At 40.7% G+C, this 21,381-nt stretch overlaps 1 protein-coding gene across 5 annotated transcripts in view; it reads left to right on the top strand.

Annotated features, from left to right (window-relative positions):
- Positions 1–21,381, top strand: part of MAPK8 (mitogen-activated protein kinase 8) — a 182,527-nt gene that overhangs the window by 130,353 nt on the left and 30,793 nt on the right. For 3 of the 5 annotated variants that reach the window (XM_048311910.1, XM_048311911.1, XM_048311914.1), the window contains exon 1: positions 7,678–7,770. The exons of 1 other annotated variant lie outside the window; for it this stretch is intronic. The gene's annotated coding sequence lies outside the window, so the exon portion shown is untranslated. Of the gene's footprint in view, positions 1–7,677; positions 7,771–21,381 lie in introns of those variants that run through there. One more of the 5 variants, XM_048311912.1, reaches the window with a different exon arrangement.

Raw genomic sequence — 21,381 nt, 5'->3', positions numbered from 1 at the left:
AAGTTATTTTTAGTGGTGCATTTGTAGCTACCAGATTGGATTTAAGTAGGTGTGTGTATAATGCTGTTTGTGGAGTTAACAGGGTGTGTGGCTTTTTGAATCATTTTGCTAGAAATAATGTGTTGTGTGAACATGCTCCTGTTAAATCAGGTAGAAATGCTGATTTGATTAACTGATCAAAGTTACTAAAGACTTCATGCTCTATTGCTTTAAGAAAAGACTCAATGATTCTTCTCATGAAAACTTGCAGTTGCAAAACTGTGGTAGTTCTGTTGGCATAAGCAGCAGTTCCAGATTTGTGAGATCAAATTCTCACCTGTGATTCCTTCTTTATTCTAAATAGTCATTGAAAACAGCCATTTTAGAAAATTACTCACAACCTACTGATTTGAACCAAAGCAGTGTTTCAGACTCATAAACTCAAAATATACAGTATGAGAGCTTCAGCTGAATTTCTTCTGTTCATCTATTGAATCCTCACTGTGTACAGGTGACATGTAGGTAATTGCAGCACAGTTTATGTAACTAGATCACTATGAAAGAAGGTTAACAAGATGAAAGACTATTTATCCCAGTGAAGGAACTGCTGGATGGAGGCTTAGGATCTCCCTTATGTTCCTTCCAGCTTTCTGAGAACCGGCAATGGCTAGAATCCAATTATTCTCTGACATTAATGCCTTTTTATCCCACAGAAGCTGAAGTGTGGGAAGCTCTTAAAAGTTTACATAAAGGTGAAGATTACTATTTACTTCTCAGCTGATGGTGGTACAAGCAAGCTGTCAAAAATACAACCACAGCTCAGGCCTGGGGTTTCTGTTAAACAGAGAAGACTTACAGTACTTCCGTTAAGTTTTAACTAGTTTTAGTTTGGAGTCCCATGGACGGGATCATGAACTGCTTGAGCTGTCAGAGCTAAATGGAGATCACTTGAGCTTTCAGAAAAATCAGGGAATCTCCCTTTTTGCCTTGGATCTGCTCAAATTGTACAACAGGACCTAACCACTTCTGATAGTGAACTTCCATGCATCATCCCTATGTCCACTAGACGTGAAAATTCAAGTTTTATTTCCATCATGGTTTCTAAGCAGATTGGAATTTGTCCAGTCATCTATATTTAGCTTAGCAACGTAATACAGAGATGTGAGTCTACGCTCTTGTTCTGGTCTTTGCTGTCAGGGATGTTTCACAGCAGTGTCTTTGGGGGAATTACCTCTGATTTGTGTAACCCTAAGCTCAGTTAAAAAAAAAAAAAAAAGACAAGAGGCCAGTATCTGAACAGCCTGTTTCCCTTTAAGAAATAATTCTTAAGGTAATTAAAAATACCACTAAACTGGGAGTGGAGGTGTATTGGAGTTTGTTTCTAAGTTTGTGTTTGAAGAGTGTAGGAAGGCAGCATAATTCTTATTGCCACACTGTTCTATAAGAACAAAGCTGGCAAAGTCTGGCTCAAACCTCTGGGGGTTTCTAAATCTTTGGAAAGTTCTATGAATGGATGAGACCCAATTAAAATACCACTTTCAGTTCAGTGTGTTTAATTTGCTTTTGCTTCTTACACAGCTTTTGAGATGTAATGTGAGGCAAGAAAACATTGAACAAGTAACTCATGTTTGTGACGCCTGATTACAGCTCTGCTGATCCCAGCAGTAATTCAACGGGAGGCCAGTATTCCTATGATACATCCTCCAATGCATCCATCCAAGATACAAGAAGAGAGGCTGTGAAGTGATTACTATTTAATGCCAAATGCTCTCAGACTGTAATGGAACCACTTTCTAAATTATAAAAGTTCAGGCCATTAATCTGAGGAAAGAAAGACTGAAACTTTAAAGGTTTCAGGGGTATGGTGATGGAATTCCATGTATATTCTCCATGTATAGTTTCACGAAAAGTAGACATTTTACCCAGCAAGGACATGGATGCTGGTTGTAAGGGGGAAAAACAATCATCTTTTTCTCTCTTGGAATAGAGATTTTGTATTAGTCATGCTCTTTGTCACCACAATGAAACCTGTGTAGATTAACATATACTTGTGTATATTAGATTAACACTTATAGAGTGAAAATAGCTTTTCTTTACAACAGCTGAATGTATCTCCATTTCAAAATGCTAGAATGGGTGTGTGTAAGTTGTCACAGGGTACTATTCCATAAGCCAAAGATGTGTGCAGGCACCAAACTAGCATAAAGAGGTACAGTTTCACCCACAGGGGATCATTTGCTATTGAAGTTATCCTCCTTATTCTGCCTAATGTGGTTCACTGAGTGCTAAGTAAGGTATTGTGCAATTTAGAAATAACACACACTCTTAAATATCTTCAAAATGCTTTGGTAAAATCATAAGAGTTACCAAGTCAAAAGAGATAAGACTAAGTTGTCTGTATTCCTCCTCTACTGCCGTTTAGCTCACCGTCACTTGTTTTTCAAAACTACTTTCTGAAGTTATCAGGTTTTGTGTTGGAATCATTATATGGAATGGTAAATTCAACTAGCATTTAGACAGGATGTAACATAATTGGTGTTGGCCAATTTAATTTTCCAGCTCTTTTCAGAGATAATGTATGATATGTTAACTAACCTAGAAGGGCTGTTTGCATTTAGGAGTTGAAATTAAAAACTTTCACAAGAATTGGTGCATTCCTGGGAAATCTTCTTTTTTAAGCAGAAGGGCAAGGTCGGGGATGAAGAACACTGAATGCTGGTTGGAGAGACCGTTACTGAAAGCTTGCCTTCAGTATCCCCTGTGCCAGAGTCATCAGTGGTGTTGTTCTGTGTAAGGTCACTAAAATTTGGTCAACTTTGGATGGTCTCATGTAGCAGAAACCATGAAGAGAGGATGGCACAGGAGCTTTTCCAATTATGATCACTTTATAATAACAAGGGAGAAAAAGCTGATATAAAATTCCCTATGGCTTTGTTCTGAATCCTGAAAATGTCCTTTGCTCTGGAATTATTCTTAGAAAGCCAAATACTAAGCTTTCATTGATAAGGGTGCAGGAAGGGATGTCAATATGTAATTTAGAAAGGTAATGCCAAACCCCAAAAACTTTTCTCGCATTTGCCTATGAAAAATTTCTATTGAATAGTAGTATAAATAAAGAACACCCTATGCTGTGTTAATATCAGTGTGTAGAAATATGAGGTATGTGACCCCCATAAACACTGCTTTCTAACAGTTAAACTACATGTCCCTCCACAAACAATTTCTAGTTGGCTGAGTATGTCCAGTGATTGCACATACTTTGCTGCCTATTTAGTGTAAAAATTAATATAAATTGGCTGTACATGGAATTATGGCAGCTCAGGAAGAACTTTTCAGGAACAACAAAGAAGGGGTTAATAGTATTAATGCTATTTGAGAGAACAAAGTTTCTTGACTAGATGTGCAGAAACGTCTGAGCTTCAGCATCTGTTAGCCCTGAGCATGGCCCCATCTTCCCGCTCCCATCTGTAACCTGTCGCATGGTGCCCCACGGTGGCTGCTTGCCTCCTGTTACATTTGCTCAAGCCAGTAAGTGCTCCATTCAGTTTGGTTACTACTAAACAAAAATATTTGCCCCAGTTCATCGTTATTTGCTAATAGTCAGAATTCAAGTGTATAACTGCATTTTGCAACTCCTGTCTGTTTCTAGTTGCATTTAAAGAGGGAATACAAGTCCCTCTACCTGGTTACATGGAGTTGATTTCATAATGCTTTGCAAGACATAATTAATTAAAAAAATCTAGCTGTTACAATGTTTCTTTCATTAGATTATTTTCATTATTAAAATAATTTTAACATCAGCTGTATTCATCAACAATTAGTATGTGTGATTTTTCTTTGTACACCTTTCTAGGATGTAATATGTCTATTAAATTGGGGTTTGCTAGCAAATTTCCATTTCGCTTTCTTATGTGAAATGCAGCTTCGTTGCCACAAGCAATGGTGAAAAAAATGTTTCAGAAAGATATTATTACCAAAATGCTTTTTTTTATTTCTATTTGTATTACTTCTGGAATTTTCTGAAAACTTTCATAGTCTGTACTGTCTTTCCACATATATCTGTCTTCCTTAACAAACAATATTTATCAATGTGTTTTCACAAGAGGATATGGATGTTGATCCTGGCTGTGGCTTCTCAAGCCCTAGCTTGGATAAACTGGACGCCCTGAGTACCCACAATTCCTATTGATCTCTTCTTGATGAGGCGGTGCTTTCAAACACCTTCCCTTTGACTGAGAGGACTGATGAAAAAACTGCTTGTGCTCCAGAGTCCCTTAATGCTGCTCCCAGGGCTCTGTAATGCCTCTCCATACTCCTCAGATGGTTCCTAGCTGTACCAGAGATGCCCACATGAAATTCAGCAGCAGATAACAGCCAGTGGACAGTGCAAGGCTTGGCAGTCTCCCAGCGACATTCCTGGGAAGCAGCACAGCTCTCAAGAGAGCGTGTCAAGGCAGCAACGAGTGCCTCGGTGCCTCCAGAAGAGAGTCACCTACTGCTGCCACCCATCACTTTTCTTAGCAGCACTGCTTGTTGTCCAGGGAGCAGAGGGGCTGCCTCACCCAGCTCCAGCACCTCTCCTGATGTGACAAGGTCTTTCCTCCTCAGTCTGCAGAGCACTGAAGCGGTTCTGCAAGGGCACATGGACAAGGATATCTTGTTTCTATTTGCAGCTTGTCTAAAAGCGACTGTGGGCATAATCAGGCATTTATTTGAAAAACAGCTATTGTGATTTAAGCTACCTTGTGTCTGTTCACTGCAGTCCCACTCAGCTGAGCTACTATGTGTATTATGCTAATCCATTTTGGTGCAAAAATAAATCACTGTTCTTTACTATGGATGCTTTGTGAACAAAAATGACTACTCCTATCTTTTGACCTGTTATTTTATTTTATAGAATCTCATTTTTGACATTTTGATTTTTGTACATCAAAATTTGTGTCAGACATTCGGATCTATTTCCTTGTCTCCAAAGATATCAGTCTGAATTTTTTGCTTTTTAGTTTATAGACATCAATATGCTAAAGCTTTGTTTACTACCCCGAGTATGGTAATTGACAAGTTAACGAAAATATTAAAAAAGACAAAACTACATTTTTGATGTAATTTCATGACTGTTGAATCCAAAAAATTTAATGTTCATAAACCTACTTGTATACCAGTGCATGGGAGTGAGAAAATTTGCAGTATTTTGACATAATCCAGATTTTACTGACACTTTTAAATCCAAATATTTATTAAACACTCAACAACTGCTTATTTTAAAGCAGCAGTCTAAATCCAAGACTACTGCTACATAAACACTGAAACTGAGGAGGTAAGAGAATGATTAACAATTACATGTAGGCAGAGGTTGATTTTCATGCTCCAGATTGTTCATTAATTTTGGACTTGTTTTGAAATTATACATACAATCAAAGAAACTTTTGTCCTTACTTGAAGAGTTACTATTTCAGTGTCTTGCAAATTTTGTGTAATGTACAGGAATTTTATAGCTTATCTGTCATATTTATTTTTAAAGCAGTTATACTGGTGAACAGCAAATTTATGGTATGAAATTCTTCCTTTCAGAGTTTTCCTTTATAAAACCTTTACATATTTTCCAGCCTCTACTATGCTTTGCAACAACACCAATCTGATCTTTTTGTATAATTTCTGCATCATTATTTGTGTTGCTTATCAGCTTTACATTCAAGATGGCACTAGATGCTGATTGTATACAAGGTTGTAAGGACTAGTTTTAAAAAGTCACTTAGAAATACATCTCTTGTTAAAAGCATTAACTTAGTAAACTATAAAATCTTAAGGAGAATTTGATTATATCTTAAAGGAAAAAAGAAATGTGACAAACCTGGATCCTCAGCAAAACACCATATTATACTTTAAAGGGACTGTTGTTCTTCACTTGCAAATCTCAATGCAAATTTACATCAGATGGGATGATCAGGTACAATCACTCTCCCAAAAGCATTAGGAGCAGCATCAGTGCTGTAAGTCCATGGGACTTGTTGCAAATAACTGAACTGGCTGAACATGATGCCACCCCACCTGTTTCTTACTGTGCAGAGAACAGAGGTTAACACTGGAAATCTATGTGCCAACAGAACTAAACATCTGAAGGTGTCATGACCTGCATCAGCCCAAATCAGCAGGCTGTTTTAATTACCTGGCCAAGATGAATTTGACCCATCCAGATGAAGTTTTGCCTGCAGTGTATTTTGGGCATTTATATTGCCCCTTCTGAGCTTTGCTGATGGCATATGTAAACACAAGGGAATGCAATATCTGGCTCTGATCTAACACATCGCAATAAGAAAAAGCCTCGGAGCTAAAAGCTGGTTAATTCTGTTTGGGGGCTGTCCCACGGAAATGATCAGAGGTAATGTGGGAAGTGTCTCTTAGAAACACAAAGCCCAGAGGCACCTAAGGAGGACTAGTGGCAGAGTCTGAGCATAGCTTTTGTTTTGTTGGGGGTTTTTTTGTGTAGATACAAATGAGGCATCATATATCTGTCTGTGGAAATCTGTAAAAGAACCACTTTAACATATGGAAAGAAATTGCCTAAATTAAGTGACTATTTTAAGGGCAGCATGCAGAGGTCTCACTAAAATGGGCATATGAATAGTATATGGGACAGAGTTATGGAGGTCAAGCTTTTAACACCAAGATAGTGGGCAAAACAGGAATATTCTAAAGCACTACCTTTAGCATGTAGAAGGCTATGCTTATTAAAGAGGGATAAAAGCTGTTATCAACAAAAAACTTGATGGAATCTTTGGCATCTTCAAAAATGTGACAGAGGCCGCATGTTTGACAGTGAATAAAATGCGAAATGTCCATTTTCACAGTACCCTGTGCCTAACTGGCAGATTTTACGTATTTTTAAATACTGCTCATAGGGCCTTTTTTTGTAGTAAAATATACAAAGGTTTGCTGCAGGGTGCTGAGTGGCCTCCCTTTGTCTCTAAGCAGGGACATTCCTAAGGAAAAAGGAAAGGGGGAAAAAAAGAACAACAAAAAAAGACGATATACAAAGGAAAATATTTAAAGTCTAAGGAGAGAGTACTCATGTCATATGCCAGGAACCAAGGGCAATAGTAATGAAAACCTCAAAATCCTATAAAGAGGTACTAAAGATTTAGAGGAAAAACAACACCAAAACTGACACAGGACAAGAAAATGTTACACCACTCCAGATGCCCAATAATGAAAGCACTGCCATGCCAGGCATGCAGCGGGAAGTCTGGAGCTGCCAAGGCCGTGAAAGATGTCTGGGAGCAGCACCGATGCCAGGGTGCGACGGAGGGTGCCAGCGCACCGGCAGAGAGCGCCAAGGCAAAGGCCTTAAAACATGCAAATATTTCATGAAAGCCCCAGCAGAAAAGAGCTCTGGCTACCGGCGTAATCCAAGAAAGGAATTGCTCCAGGGCAAAGGGCGCGGAGGAGGCAGAGAGAAGCTGGTTCCGAGCAGGGATGCGCGGGCTCCGGGCAGCCGGAGCGCCGCAGGCCCAGCAGGACGCGGTGGGAGCCGGGCGGGCCGGGCGGTGCGGACCGGGGGCGGTGCGGACCGGGGGCGGTGCGGACCGGGCGGGCCGGGGGCCATGGGAGAGGGCGGGAGCCCGGCCCCGGGGCAGGCGGGCGGCGGAGCGGGGCAGCGCCGAGCCGGGCGGGGCGGGGCGAGCGCAGGGGGCGGTGCAGCCGCAGCCGCAGCCGCGGCGGGCGGAGCGCGCTGCGTGTGCGCGGCCCGGCTCTGGCTCATTACTCAGCGGCCGAGGCCGGAGGCGGTGGTCGGTGAGCGGGGCCGGGGTCGCGGCCCCCGGGAGCGGCGGGGGGCGGAGGGGAGCGGGGCGGCGGCGCGGTCCCGGGGCGGGCGGCCGGGCGAGAGGGAGCGGCCGCGCCGCGGGGCCCGGGCGCGGGGCCGGGCCGGGCGGTTTTGTTTACGTTTCGACGGGCGGGAAGGGAGCCGGGGCCGGCTGTGCCCTTGCCCGGGGACGGGCGGTGGTGCGGGGCCCTCTCGGCCGGTGACCTTCCGTGCCTGCTCGAGGCCGGGGGGGTCGGGAGAGGTGCGGGTGGATAATGGCGGGGTCCTCTTTGTTGGTGTGGCAGGAGGGGCAGGAGGCTCGGCGCGGGGCTCCTCCTCCTCCCGGGAGCGGGGGCACCCGGGCAGGCCGGGCTGGCCGCTCCGTCTTCGGGGAAGGAGCGTTATAGGGCGGGGTGGTGGGAATGCAGCCCTCCGTGGGCAACTACCTTGCTCTCAAAAATGCCTTTTAAAGGAAAAAATACTTCTCTGGGATAATGTAACTGCTCTAGATACAGGGGCTGGGGGTGACCAGCAGTGTCTTTGATTCTTTTGCCTTTTAATTCTTAAATTTCTTGCAAACGGAGTGAGCTGTCTCTGTGCAGAATTTCTTTTGCTTTTGGTTTCTGTGTTGTTAAATCCAGCTTTCCTTCCAAAGCCCGTTTCTTTATGCTTTTCTGCTTGGAGCAATTCCATCAGTGAAGTTTGACCTGAGCTCCTTTAATAACCTACAAAAACAAATCCCACTTGATTATTTATTCCACTCCCCAGCTACAATAATGGTTTTGCACGTATGGCGTGGTTTTGAATTTCACTGTTGTACAGAACAGGCTTGCTGAAGGCTTTCAGGCAATCAACAAATCCTACACGCTTTGGCCTATCTGATAATATAAACACAAAGGGTGTTTTGCTTGTTCGGGGTGGAAAGTATTACTTGCCCTAAGGCATGTGCATGTGAAATTGAGCAAGCTTCCTCATTGCAGCTGGGTTTTTCTTACAGGTGTGGAGACTTAACCAGTGATGGTCTTGCAGGTCATGTGAGACCTGGTCTCAGTTCTAGAGATGCCAACAAATGCACTTCCAGGGCAGAATAGTAACTGACATGCCTCTCTGTATGCCTGTGGGTATATCAGTGTATTAGATAACTTGGAAATGGCTTAAAGTGTAACATGAAATGAATCTGGGCCAAGCTTATTTAAGGGTGCTGTCAAAGTGGTTTCACTGACTTGAGTGTTCCTTGTATATAATGAAGGGAAGCTCTTGATTCTTCTGATATTAGCTAATAAAAATGTTGAATTTAAAATAGTCCCCTGCTTTGATCTTGGTCTCTAGGCACAGCCATCCCCCTTTTTTGCCCCAGTTGCTTCACAGATATGTAACACAGGCTAGTTTGACAGTAGGATGCATAACATGTGATGCCAGGACAGGGACCAGGCACATTGCAGGCTGCCTGCAGGTCTTGATGGTTTTCAAGGCCAGCTGGGTAAAAGTGTGGTAGGTAAAGAGAGAGAGAAGTATCTGCTGAACCAAAAGTAGTTCAGAGTTGCAGAGGCTGTACAAAGTTGTATTCTGAAACAGGAATTTTAATGAAGTCTTCCACTGCAAAAGCTCCCAAGGATTTTGGACCACTGGCTTGTAGAAGCATTCAGAGTAATCTTGTGGGCTACTGTATACTTCATGGAGACTTCTAAATCAGAAATATTAGTAAGGTGATCTAAGAGGGTTCCAGGTCCTGTAGTTTTTGGACTGCACGTTCTAGGCAGAAACAGTTGGCTTTTGTGGGTGGTTTTTGTATTTTTACTTTTAGCCCTGCTCTTGAGGGACCAAGGCTTTTTTGATGGCTTTATAGCTGTGCAGGTGTAACCTTCTTTGCAAATGCTTTAGGTAGAACTGTTATGCAGGTATTATAATAATAATGAATAAATGTTTCAATAAAAATGAATAAATGTTTCAAGATGGTAACAACTGAATTTATTTCCTGCTCGTTATTTACCTGAGATGAATTAGTGTGTTTATTTCATGTATTATTTATTTTTTTAATTAGTATTTGATATTATAATGCTACCTGGCTATTTACTGTATATGTGTTTTGGTTTCTTTTTCATCCTTCCTCAGCTTCCTAAATTATTTGGATGCTTACGGTTTAAAAGATGCATGGGAAGTACATGTTTAGCTCCTCATTTCTGAAGATTGATCCAGCATTCTGGACAAATACAAATGTCCTTCTTAATAGTCTCCTGAAATGTATGCTGTGCTATTTCTTAACCTTCCTTTCCCACCATTCCAATCTCTCCCCTTGGCAAAAAAAGTGCTCTGTGTGTATACAGTTTTACTGTATTTGTTATTTTCAATATATATAATGTTTCACTTTGGAAATTAGACCAGTCTTGTTTAGAGCCTGTTTTTTTTAATACAGGCTAAATGTATTTTATTGCTGTAACTGCTGCCTTTAAAAAAAACCCTCTTAGTTTAATTCAAAACCTACAGAAACAGGCTTCCATTTATGTTACTGAAAGATCTCTTGGCATTTGAAAGCTCTTTAAAAATCCAGTTGAGGCTACTTATGTTGCTCGCCTGTTGTGAAATTCACAGTTTTGCCATGGATTCTGAAATATTTTTTTAAGGTATCCTTGTGTGTGAAGAGATAATGATCTTGGTGTACCAAGTGTGTAATTAATAGCTACACATTTCTCCTTAACTTTAAATGATTTTTTTCTATTAAGTTATTAAAGACTAATTCTTGATTCTTTTTCTTTCCAAATTGATTGCCTGTAAGCTTGATACTAAAATTGTTGTTGCCCATACTGTCATTTTTATTGTTGGATAAATGCTGCTTGATATGTGAACAGATGGGATGCTTATTAATCATTCTTAGTTGAATATTGCAGACTAATGGTGAAATGGGGACTGACAGAAAAATACACTTCGGCTCAATGGTCAATTGTGTTGCAAACAAAGCAAATACTGTATACAAGCTCATTTGTGTGTACACTTTAAAATAAACCAAAAGGGCAAACATTGATTCTGCAGTGCTACTGGACATGCCTGTTTGCTGTAATTACTGGTTTTTGAGTATTAAAGAAAAAAAAAGAGACAAGCACACAACTCTGACAACATTCCATTACTTTATTGATGCTATACCAAGGTTTTTTTGATTTTTTTATATCTATCTATCTCTTAAAAAGAGAAGGAGAATGTCTTAACCCAGTATTTATTCTTTTAACTATGCAATATGGCTGAAGTGTGTGTTCCCATCATTGTAATCTGTGTCCATTCAAACATTTACCTTTCCCCTTATCTGCTGAAGAAAAGCTGAAATGCCTCAAGTCTGGTGTTTTGATTTTTGTGAAATAAGAATGAACAGTGCGTATCCTGTTTCTCACTGGGCTCTCAAAGTCATGGAAATGCCCAGGTTTATAAAGTGAAACTGATTCTTCAGCTGTTGGTTGCTGGCAGAAGAGGAGCTGGGGCTTCTGCTGAGCAGGAGTCAGCCCTGTGCCCCTGAAGGGTAATTAATTACCGACTGGGCTGTGTTAGGAAGGGCCTGACCGGCAGGTGCTGGGAAGGAGCTGTTGCCATCTGTGAAGTTCCCCTGCAGAGCTGCTCAGATCACACACACCTGCACTGTGTGAGGGACAAACGGGGAATCCAGCCCTGGGTTCCGCAGGTGGGTGGGGGCTCGAGCACCTGAGCGTGCACAAAGAACTGGGTTTGCAACTTGAGGAAGAGCAGGCTGTGGGAGAACGTAATTGCTGCATTTAACCAGCTTTAAGCAAGGGGTTATAGAGGTGATGGAGCCACTTGCCCCTCTGAATGAGTCAATGGCTGCAATACACAAAAATGGAAATTTCAATAGGTCAGGAAATTTCATAAGGGAATGAATGTCTTGGTGTAGCAGTCTGTCCCTCTCTTGTATCAAGAGCCCAGAGGGGCCATGGAATCGTCATCCTAGAGACTTTCGACTTGACAAGGTCCAGAGAAGCATGAGAGGAATACAAATTTGAAGTTCTACTTGTTTTGAGCAGGTAGATGATCTCCAGAGGTTGCTTTCAAGCCATATTATAGTTCTACTGTTTATAGATTTTAAAACTTCTGTTTTCTAAGTAACTTGAGGAAGTTGGCAAAACAAAGGCACAGTGATTTAAGTAAACCAGGTTGCTCAGAACTGTGTTAGAAGTTGTGAAGGGAAAAGTAATGAGATGTGATAAGCATCTTCGTTTGAGTCTGCCAGTGGCAATATTGATTTTGCTGCCCTGCATTGAACTTTCCAGCTGACTAAGCCAGAAGTGCTTGCAGGCTAGCATAAAGGTCAGGAAAAAAAAGGGTTATGGTATCTGTCATGCCTGTGATAAACAGAAACCCATCTCCAAAGAAACAGCTGGCAGTCAGCAGCCTGGTAGCCCACTGACGTTAGTCCAGGTCTTGCTTTCTGTATTGGAGGAACATGTTGGTGGCAGCTGCTGCTGCAGGGCTTTGATCTGCTGGATGGGTGATGGTTCCTTAGCTGGAGTGTGGTTATTTATCCCGGCGAGTGGCTTCATGGTGCAAACCAGCTCCGAGTTCCAGTTGGTCACAGTAGCAATGCATGACTGCAGAGGAGTGTTAGGACAAATGGCAGCTGGGAGAAGGAAAAAGGGCTTTGGCAGATGCATAAATCTCTTTAATGCTTGTGCTGCCTTGAGAAGATGTTGTCCTGCACCTCATTTGTTTCTACAAGTTTTTACGTATTCGTTTATTTAGTAAAACCAACCAGAGATCTTAGTGATAAGTGAGGTGAGCAGTACAGACAGTTACAACCCAGAGTGAGTGTTTTGTATCTTAACAAAGCAGCTGTCCTGGTATGAATCTGTAGGTGTTTTAATGTATGAATACAGCTGCTCATATGTGACTCTTGAGAGAACTGTGTAGGAAATCTGGTGTTAGGGATGGCACATCCTTGAGAATCCTCAATGTATTCTTTAGTAGCTTTAGCACCTAAGATGATGTTGGAGTAAGTACGAGTCACAATGCGTACTTGCAGTACCATGGGTGTAAAAGTACATAGTTTTGAAGATGTAATCCTAATGTTACATTTTACTATGGAAACAGTAAAAGTGAATGCCATGGTTGATGTGCCAACCAGCATAAATCTTGGTAAATTCTGGATTATTGTGTTTTGGATGATGACAAACATCCTGGCCACCTTAAGGAAGAGTAGTAAAATCATAACCTAAAAAGGTTTATTAGAAAGGTGTAGGCTAGGTTCACTTGTTTCATTTCATGCCAAAAAGTGAATGCTTGGGAGACACACAGTAATAGGGAGCTCCTTGTGCGTGGCAGTGGCTCATTTAATGAGTAGCAAAGCCTTCCAGCAGTGGTTGACTTTTATTTGCACAGTTCCAGCAGTGGAAAACTCATCTTTGTTGAACAATAGACAGGGTTTCTCTTGCTGCTTTCAAAAAAGCATTGCAAGGTTCTTGTACCACTTAAATATCAAGATGGTGGAAGAAAAAAGACTGTTCAGTTTATAACAGGATTATATTGGACATAAAAAGGTTTTGTTAATAGCATGGCATTGTGGGAAAATCAGAAAGCCTTGATGTGACGAGGGCTACTTTATTCTCCCCCTATTTTAGTTTATATGAAATTGTTTTTTAGTTTTCTTCAGAAGATTTCTCATCACAACTCTTTGTATGCATATCCAGCAGTGCTAGTGTACAGTGCACAGCAGTGCTTCTGAAGGGTAGTATTCTTATTCAAAGAATGGGAATTCTCAAACTCTTCCTATTTTCGGGAACTTCTGTCATATGTTATGGAATATCCCTGTTGTTAATTTGGGTCAGCTGGCCTGGTTGTGTCCCCTCCCAGGATCTTGCCCACTCCTGCCCCTTGATGGGGGCAGTGTTGGAGAGACAGCACTGATGCTGTGCCAGCTCTGCTCAGTAATAGCCAAAACCCTGGTGTGCTGTCAACCCCTTTCTAGCTCCCAGGGCAAAGCCCAGCACTGTGAGAGCTGCTGTGGGAAAATGAGCTCCAGCTCAGCCAGACCCAGTACAATCTGCTATCTCAGAGGTGTTCCCATCATTCCTGATCAGCCCAGCCTTGGCCAGCAGCATGTCTGTCTTGGAGCCAGCTGATGTTGGCTCCGCTGGACACGGAGGGAGCTTCTGGCAGCTTCTCCCAGAAGTCACCCCTGTACTTCCCCCGCTACCAGGACCCAGCCATGCAAACCCCATACAGTAGGGCAGAGCATCAGGCACTACTGAGGTCTAAGAGAAATGGGGCAATAGAACAGGCTATTGCTATTAGTAATTATTGGTGTAGTTTCCTACAAACTACCTAGAAAGTAGTTGCTTTATTTTGAAATGTGTTGCCTTCCTTCCCACCCCACTCCCAAAAAATAATTGTGCAAAGTATTGTATTGTGTTACAATAGGTATCTCTGAAGGAATTCTTAGTGCTGAAGTTGTCATGTGTTGGAGTTTTTTGTTGCGTTCTAAAGCTTTTATTACAGAAGTATTTTATGCCAAATACTTTAGACAGGATTTCATAGCACATTAATCTGCTTGTATTTCACAGATAAATGCATGAATTAACAAAAGTAGCACATTCATAATTGGATTCTAAGTTTTTGTAGCTGGGATTTAAAGTTAAAAGTAATGTAGTTTTAAAATGTTCTGAAAACTTTTTTCCCAGCTGTTATGCAACTCCTTCCTTCCTCTAATGTTCTATAGCTATTGTCCTCTTGATCACTGATATTTAATTACTATTTTAGGTCACTTGGTATCTTTTGTTTGCTGTTGTCCTTTAAAACAATTAGAGAACCATTTGATTTGTTTCTTTTACTGAAATAATTAGCTTTTATATGCTTTGCCTTCCCCTGCAAGAAGAGGTTGAAGAACAAGCATTTCCCATCATGGAATGGGATTTTGCTTCTAAACTTACATGGATCTCATTGAAGCACTCTGAGTCGTATTTACTGGTTTACATTGCTGATGGTTTGCCTGTTTGTTGCTTTGCCAGTGGTCATTGGATGGGCAGAGAGCTACCATAGGCAAACAGACCTTTGTGGAATGGTTGGAATTAGTGGTCCCTTAGGTAGTCAGCTGAAACAGTGTTGTGGCCAGATTAGTAATTTATTCTTTTCTTGTGAATTTCAGGTTAGTTTATGGTTAAGCTTTTTCAAGTACCTGAGTAAGTTGAATGGGCCCTGACACATGATTCTGCCAAAAGGAAGGTACATAGAGCAGTCTGGAATGGCATTCCCTAGAATGCAGTAGTTCCAGTCATCATTTAGGGATGATTATGATTAAACCTGTTTTCTGGATCCAGCAGCAGGCATTCAGATTGCACTTCTGACAGTTAAATTGGGTGCTTAAAATAGAACAGCTTGTTGAACTCTTGCTTTGCTGAATTTCCACTGATTTGAGATTTTAAGAGCATTATTAAAAAACCCAAAACAAATTAAGTTGACAAATAGTGCCCTGCAAAAAACCTGAATATCTTAAGCTTTTTAAAAAATGTGTACCTTGATTTTCTCCCTATTTACCATTCTTTTCTATAAACTTTTACTTGAAAAAGGATTAAGGAATTGGAAGATCCTTGTCTTATCCTATTATTTCTGAAAAGGAGAGTTTTGCTAAGAATAGTCTTCTAATCTGTTGTCATAACAGCTTCTTTGCCAAAGTAGAGAGTTACACAAGTTTTCTTTTGTTGAAGCCATTGTAGTTTATGATTTCTGTGGCAAAACTGACCTGGAAGACAGTAAATGTTACAACTTATATTGTGATAGTAGGATTCATCATGGAACTATCTGTAGTGGAGCTTCATATGACATTGCACTGAAGAAGCTGTAGAGATGCTCTCCTATCAAATGTGTAGCACAGCAGGGTTTGCAGAGTGATATTTTTTCTGTAGATATAGCAGTACTCATCCTGATAATGCTTGTTCTAGAAAAATGCTACCTAATAAATTTCTTCATGGTTAATTAAAGTCACAGTTCAGTAGTCCATAAAAAAAAGTGAGAGGAAAGGTAGGATGAGAATCTTCATCATTAGAAAAGCCAGTTTACAGGCTGCTTAGTATTGCATGCTGCAGCCTGTCTGCCTCATTTACAGCCTCCTGGCATTTGAATCTGAAACCTGTTTTAAAGGGAATGGAAGATACTTTTCTAAAAGAATCTCTGCTGATGTCTAATGACTTGATAAAACAAGAATATTTAAGAACAGAGGAACTCTGCAGTGTATTCCATTACAAATACATTGTGTCACTGTACAGCCTCCTATGTTAAGGTTTGTGTCACATGTAGCCTTATCACAAAATACAGCCCCTGGGAAAACATGTAATACAGAATACCATGTTGCAGCAGAGTAACACTGTAGTAAACTAGATTAGAAGTGATCTGTGACTTGGTGAGAATTAGTTAAGTGCTGTTGGCCACAGGTGAGGGTTTTCCAGAGAGGGTGCACTGGTATTCTAGAGCAGCTGTGTTGTAGGAGTTGACCGTGAGAAACGCTGGCAAGTTGTATGTGCTGCTGTCTTACTTGCTGCTGATTTGGATTACCAGGACTGTGTCCATCACTGAAATCAACTTGAAAGCCTCAGATAAAGTTTTAGGTAAGTCTTCAGCATCATAACTCTTAGTGCACTCTTCAGGAGGTTTAAATGTTTACGTTGATGTCTTTCTCTAGAGATAGCTTCATGTTTAGATTATGTACCTTTAAAGTATTGCAGAAACCTGGAAATCTGGATAGCACCCAGTGTGTAATAATTACAGCTGATGAAGAAATGTAAGGTTTCATTTCCCTGTCACAAACTGGCAGACTCTCCTGCTTGCTTAGAGGAGAGGGGGATGACTGAAGGAATGTTAGATAAGCAAGCACAAATTTTCACCTTTTCATGGAGCTGATATCGTGCATTCACTTATGCATCTTTCTTTCCTTGCCTTCAGGTTACCGGAAGTGTCTATATTTTGACTCCTCATTTTTCTGTTTTCTGAATCTTAATTTTTTTTTACTTCCCATGGGATGAAGTTAGAGCTGCTGGTGGCTGTAGTGTGTGTTTTGCCTAGTTGGCAAGCAGGCCCTAAGCCAAAAGTTTGGATAATTTCTTCTGTGACCAGCTGCTTTAGTCACAGTTGTAAAAGAGAGATAAAACTGGGTAGCTCAAAGTGCCAGAAGTGAATCAGTTACCTGACTGGTTTAGGTAATGCTTGTGTGTGTAAGATAAACAGAAACAGAAAACCATGTGACAAACAGAAAGCCATGTGGCTTTTTTCCTGTGCTTTATGGCAATCTCTTTTATTGTCTCTGTGCCATTAACAAACAATGCCTTAACTCGTGATGCATAACTATTATATGCTTTTTTTTTTTTTTTTTTTGGTAGTAGAAGGGCTGTAATTTATAGACTAATGGCATTATGGGACAATGTCAGAGCGTAGAGAAATCGAGGTGCAAAAGGAGGAAAGTGGATTAAGTGAAATCCTGTCAATAGGAAGTTTACTGATAAAAAGCAAAAAAATGTCTGTTTTGAAAAGAGAATCACTGTAAAACTTAGGTTGTTTGTGAGTAATTTACTGTGGGTGCATTTGTTACTTGGTTCTTCGTTTTCCTGCTAGTGCAAGGTGTGTGATGTGTTTTATCTGACTAAAGAATTCAGTTCTCAGATGAATTGAATTTGATATTAGACAAAACAAATGTTTTAGTGGTACCAGAAATGATACTGATTGTCTTATTTTAGGTGTTTTGCAAGAGATGTTTCACAATAGGATAATTTGCTTTAGAAACGTGCTTTAATACTGATTTTTATATAGAGGGTACTCAGTAGCTGTGAGTGTAGGTTCAGCATTTTAATTTGGTGCTGCTGACCCTCGTTCAGGAGTCAGGATGAGAAAATACTGGTATGTTGTACTTGGTTTGCATAAATGCTTGCTTTGAGCTTCTGAGGGAAATGTGATGTGGACGTGCTGACTCTGCCTGTGCTCCATGGGGAGCAGTGTGTGAAATTGCTGTTGGAGCTTTGTGGGTTCTGTCCATCCCAGCTGCCCCAGCAGTCCTAGGAAATGGCTCACCTGGAGCAGTGTTTAACAATAGGAATTGTTTCTTGTGACTTTCTGCATGTTTGCATGTGATCTTACACTACCTCTCTATAGACACTATCGGTATTCTGCTAGTTACAGTCTTAATTTTATTGCTGCCTGTCGCAGGTCTTTCCTTACAGTTAAACAGCCTCTGGATCATTAGTTACTTCTGACTCTATATCAGACTGTTTGTGGAGGTACTTGAGACATGGAAGTGGAAAAGCTCAAGTTCTTGTTGCCTAATACAAAAATCCCTGTCTCCAGGTTTCCCTAATTTCAGGTTCAGCTGTTTATATTTTGGCACTGGTGACTGCACCTGTGAGTGATGGTTATTTCAGGCTGCCTAGTATTTGAATGTAATTTGATGCAGGAATTCCAGCACTGGTGCAAAAAACATGATGTCTAAAATTAGCTATTTGAGCTCATTCCTGATTTTGTTATTAACCTTTTATTGTGAGTTTTGAAACCATTTGGGGTGAGGTTCCCAAAATAGTGCACTCTTTAGTGGAAACATCTACTTTTGGTTAGATGCTATGGTATCAGTCAGATGAATCTGACAAGGGAAGCGCTAGAGAAAATGCCAGGTTCAAGTTGCTGTCTGTATGACTAACTCTGTGAATATAATCCCTGGGGCATCCCTGCTTCAGTGACATCGCAGAACATGTCTGTCCTCAGTGTCAGTGCAATTGGCTTTTTCAAGAGAGGATGAGTAACGGCATGAAAAGGGAAAACTCAAGGGGCTGCATTAGCCAGCAGCTGCTGCTGGAAGCTCTGCTTGGGAAATAGGTATGTTCCTTTTTCCTGGAGAGATCCTTGCCTGGCTGCCAGTAATAACTCCCCTCTCCCATCCCTCCCTTCAAAGCAAACAAGGAAGCTCCCGGTGCTAGTGGTGGTTGGAGATCAGGCTCTTTACCTGTGCTCTACCCAGGTGTTGTAGCTGCTGGCATGGCCCTTCCATGGGTATCACCCACTGACTGAAGTGACTGAAAGAAGCAGCAGGTCCATTTGATTAAGATGAAAAAACTGCATTTGCTATCCTTTTTTTGCATATATGTTTATTTTCTTTTAATGACTCCTAGTCTGTCCCTAAGCTGGAAGCTGGCTTTCAGTATGCATGAAATTTTATGGACACATTCTGCCCCCTTCCATTGTAGTTTATAAAGTACATAAATATTAGGGTGGGGAAGATCTAAAATGTAGGAAGCTCGTTAAATGTAATTTAGATAAAAAAGAAAAGTTGCTGGTTGTTTTTTTATGAAGAATGTTTCTCCTTTCCTGCCCCTCAAATTCTACTACAACAGTATAAAAAGTAAAAGTTCACCTGTTTTTGCAAGAGGAAAAAATAGAGGGCTGGGCATGGAGTCTGTTGAAGAATTTTTGAGAAATTGAGTAGCATTTATCAGTCAGTAGCTCTGGTGTTTCCCTAGAACATCCTCAGTTCAGCCTCAGGGCATTTGGATTCTGACCTCCTGCATCATCCTCATTGTGTGTTTTATAGATGAGGTTAAAACCCACCCAAATGTTCTGCTACTAATTCAGGCTCTACTTTGTTGTTGCTTTTGTCTTCGTGTTATCCTTGGTAAATTTTAAATATTTATTTCTGCTTTGATTCAGGTTGTGGAAAAACTCTGCAGTCACTACTAATCAGGGTGAAAACTCTTAAGTACCTCGTGACTCTTGAGGCCCTTTATGTTTTTATATACTTATATCGGGAGCTAAGCATTGCAAGAAAGCTCCCTCTATGTAAGGTAATAGGATTATTTGTCTGTTCCAAACAGAACTGGTATTTGGGGAAAGGCATCAGTTGTGAAGATTAAAATCAGATTATCAAACACTGTGAACCTGTGCTGTTTAAGTGGTAGGCACCTTCTTTTTATTGATGGGCCTCCAGGTGACTTTTGTAATGCATAATTAAGTTCAGTCCATTGCACTTGCCTTCTAACAGATGATCTTCATGGAAACTGTAATAAGATGAATACTGGCCTGAAGACTTCTGGAGTGGAGAAGAGAGTGGTTTATTTCCCTGTATGTCCTCCCCTTCTAGTAGACTCCTCAAATTACAGTAACTATCTTAATAAGGTGAGATGGCAGATGTATATGAAGAAAACTATATCTGGTTTCCTAGATGACTAGAAGAAGTCATCATGTGATCCAGCTGGAGCATGCTGTTAGTCACTATATGAACCTGTAAACTGCAAGATTGAATTGTGGCAAAGGTTACATTAGTATTAATGGATTTTGTTCATTGTTTTTTAATGTAGGACTCTATATAGTTGTTCCCTGTAAACTCTACTGAGAACAGAGTTAGTTTAACACAGAGGGCTCTAAATCTTTCCAGGTGACTTATTAATCTGGCAGCAATGTTTGCTGAACTAGTGAAGTTAATTCCTTGATTCAAACAGCCCATATTACATTTTCTTAAGTTTCATTGTTATTGTGTACTCAGAAGTATTTTGCTTTTTAGCCAAATATATTTTTCTATACCAAACCTATAATCTTTTCTGCAAGTATCATCTTCAGTGGAGAAAGCCATCTGTTTGTTGTTAAGTACTCAACAGGTTCTGGGAAATCAAGTACTTGGCTTTGAATTTTCCATATAAAAAATGGCTATAACAAAAATGCAACAGTCTTAAAGTTTAAAAAAATTAAATGTGCCTTAAATTTCTTGTCTTCGGGCAAACTGAAGTGACTTACCCTTTTCTGTTGAACTTGAAAGCAGTAGGCAACTCATAACACAGAAATCTAAATGTGCCCTTTTGTTCATGCAGGTTTCCCCTGCCTCAGTACTTCTTTTCTTGGTGAACACTGAGGTCTAGTGTCCGCCTTTGCTTTACTGAATCTGTAATTAGTGAAGTTTGACTTCTTGGTGGACAAAAGATGCATTTAAATGTACTGTTATTTTAAGAAACGTACCTGCACTGTGCTTCATACCGGAGCTGTGTGAGAATCGCTCCAGTGTATTTGTGGTTTTGTTTCATAGTTGCAAGCAGAAAATAGTTCCTGAGATCAGAGCTGTAGACTTTCAATTTGTGCTCTGCTGCTCGTCCTGTGAGTGGTGTGAGCAAGGCAGAGTTCTGCTGTAATGTGGGTGTGCATTAGCTGAGGGGAGAGGCACTGCCATGGCCAGTGTGCATCAGCTGGAGGCCTCGTTAAACACTTGTCAGCATTAGGAGGAGTTCAGGCAACTGTGTGGAAGTTGTTCAGCTTATGCTTTCACAGATCAGATGGTTTTAATTTGAAAGCCATGCAAATCCTAGAGTCAACAGTAAGAATATTTTATTTTAGAATAAGCTTCAGGTTTTTCAGACATCTTTGGCATTTGTAATGGTTTAATAATACCTTGCTGCAGTTTTCACCCAGCTAATGTTAACTCCTTTTTCCAAATGCTTTATTTGCGTTAACATTTAACAGAGCTGGAAGTATTGCAAAATACAACATTCAGTTTCAAGGCCAGCATGAACAAACAAAACATTAAAACCATAATTACTTTTGAGACTAACTGAATGAGCAATGAAGTTACCTTTAGAAACAATTCTTTTGTTTTCTAA

Source organism: Corvus hawaiiensis, chromosome 8 (genome assembly GCF_020740725.1).
Source record: "Corvus hawaiiensis isolate bCorHaw1 chromosome 8, bCorHaw1.pri.cur, whole genome shotgun sequence".
Lineage (NCBI taxonomy): Eukaryota > Metazoa > Chordata > Aves > Passeriformes > Corvidae > Corvus > Corvus hawaiiensis.
Note: the sequence above shows the minus strand (reverse complement) of the source record. Positions and strands in the feature narration are given on the sequence as shown.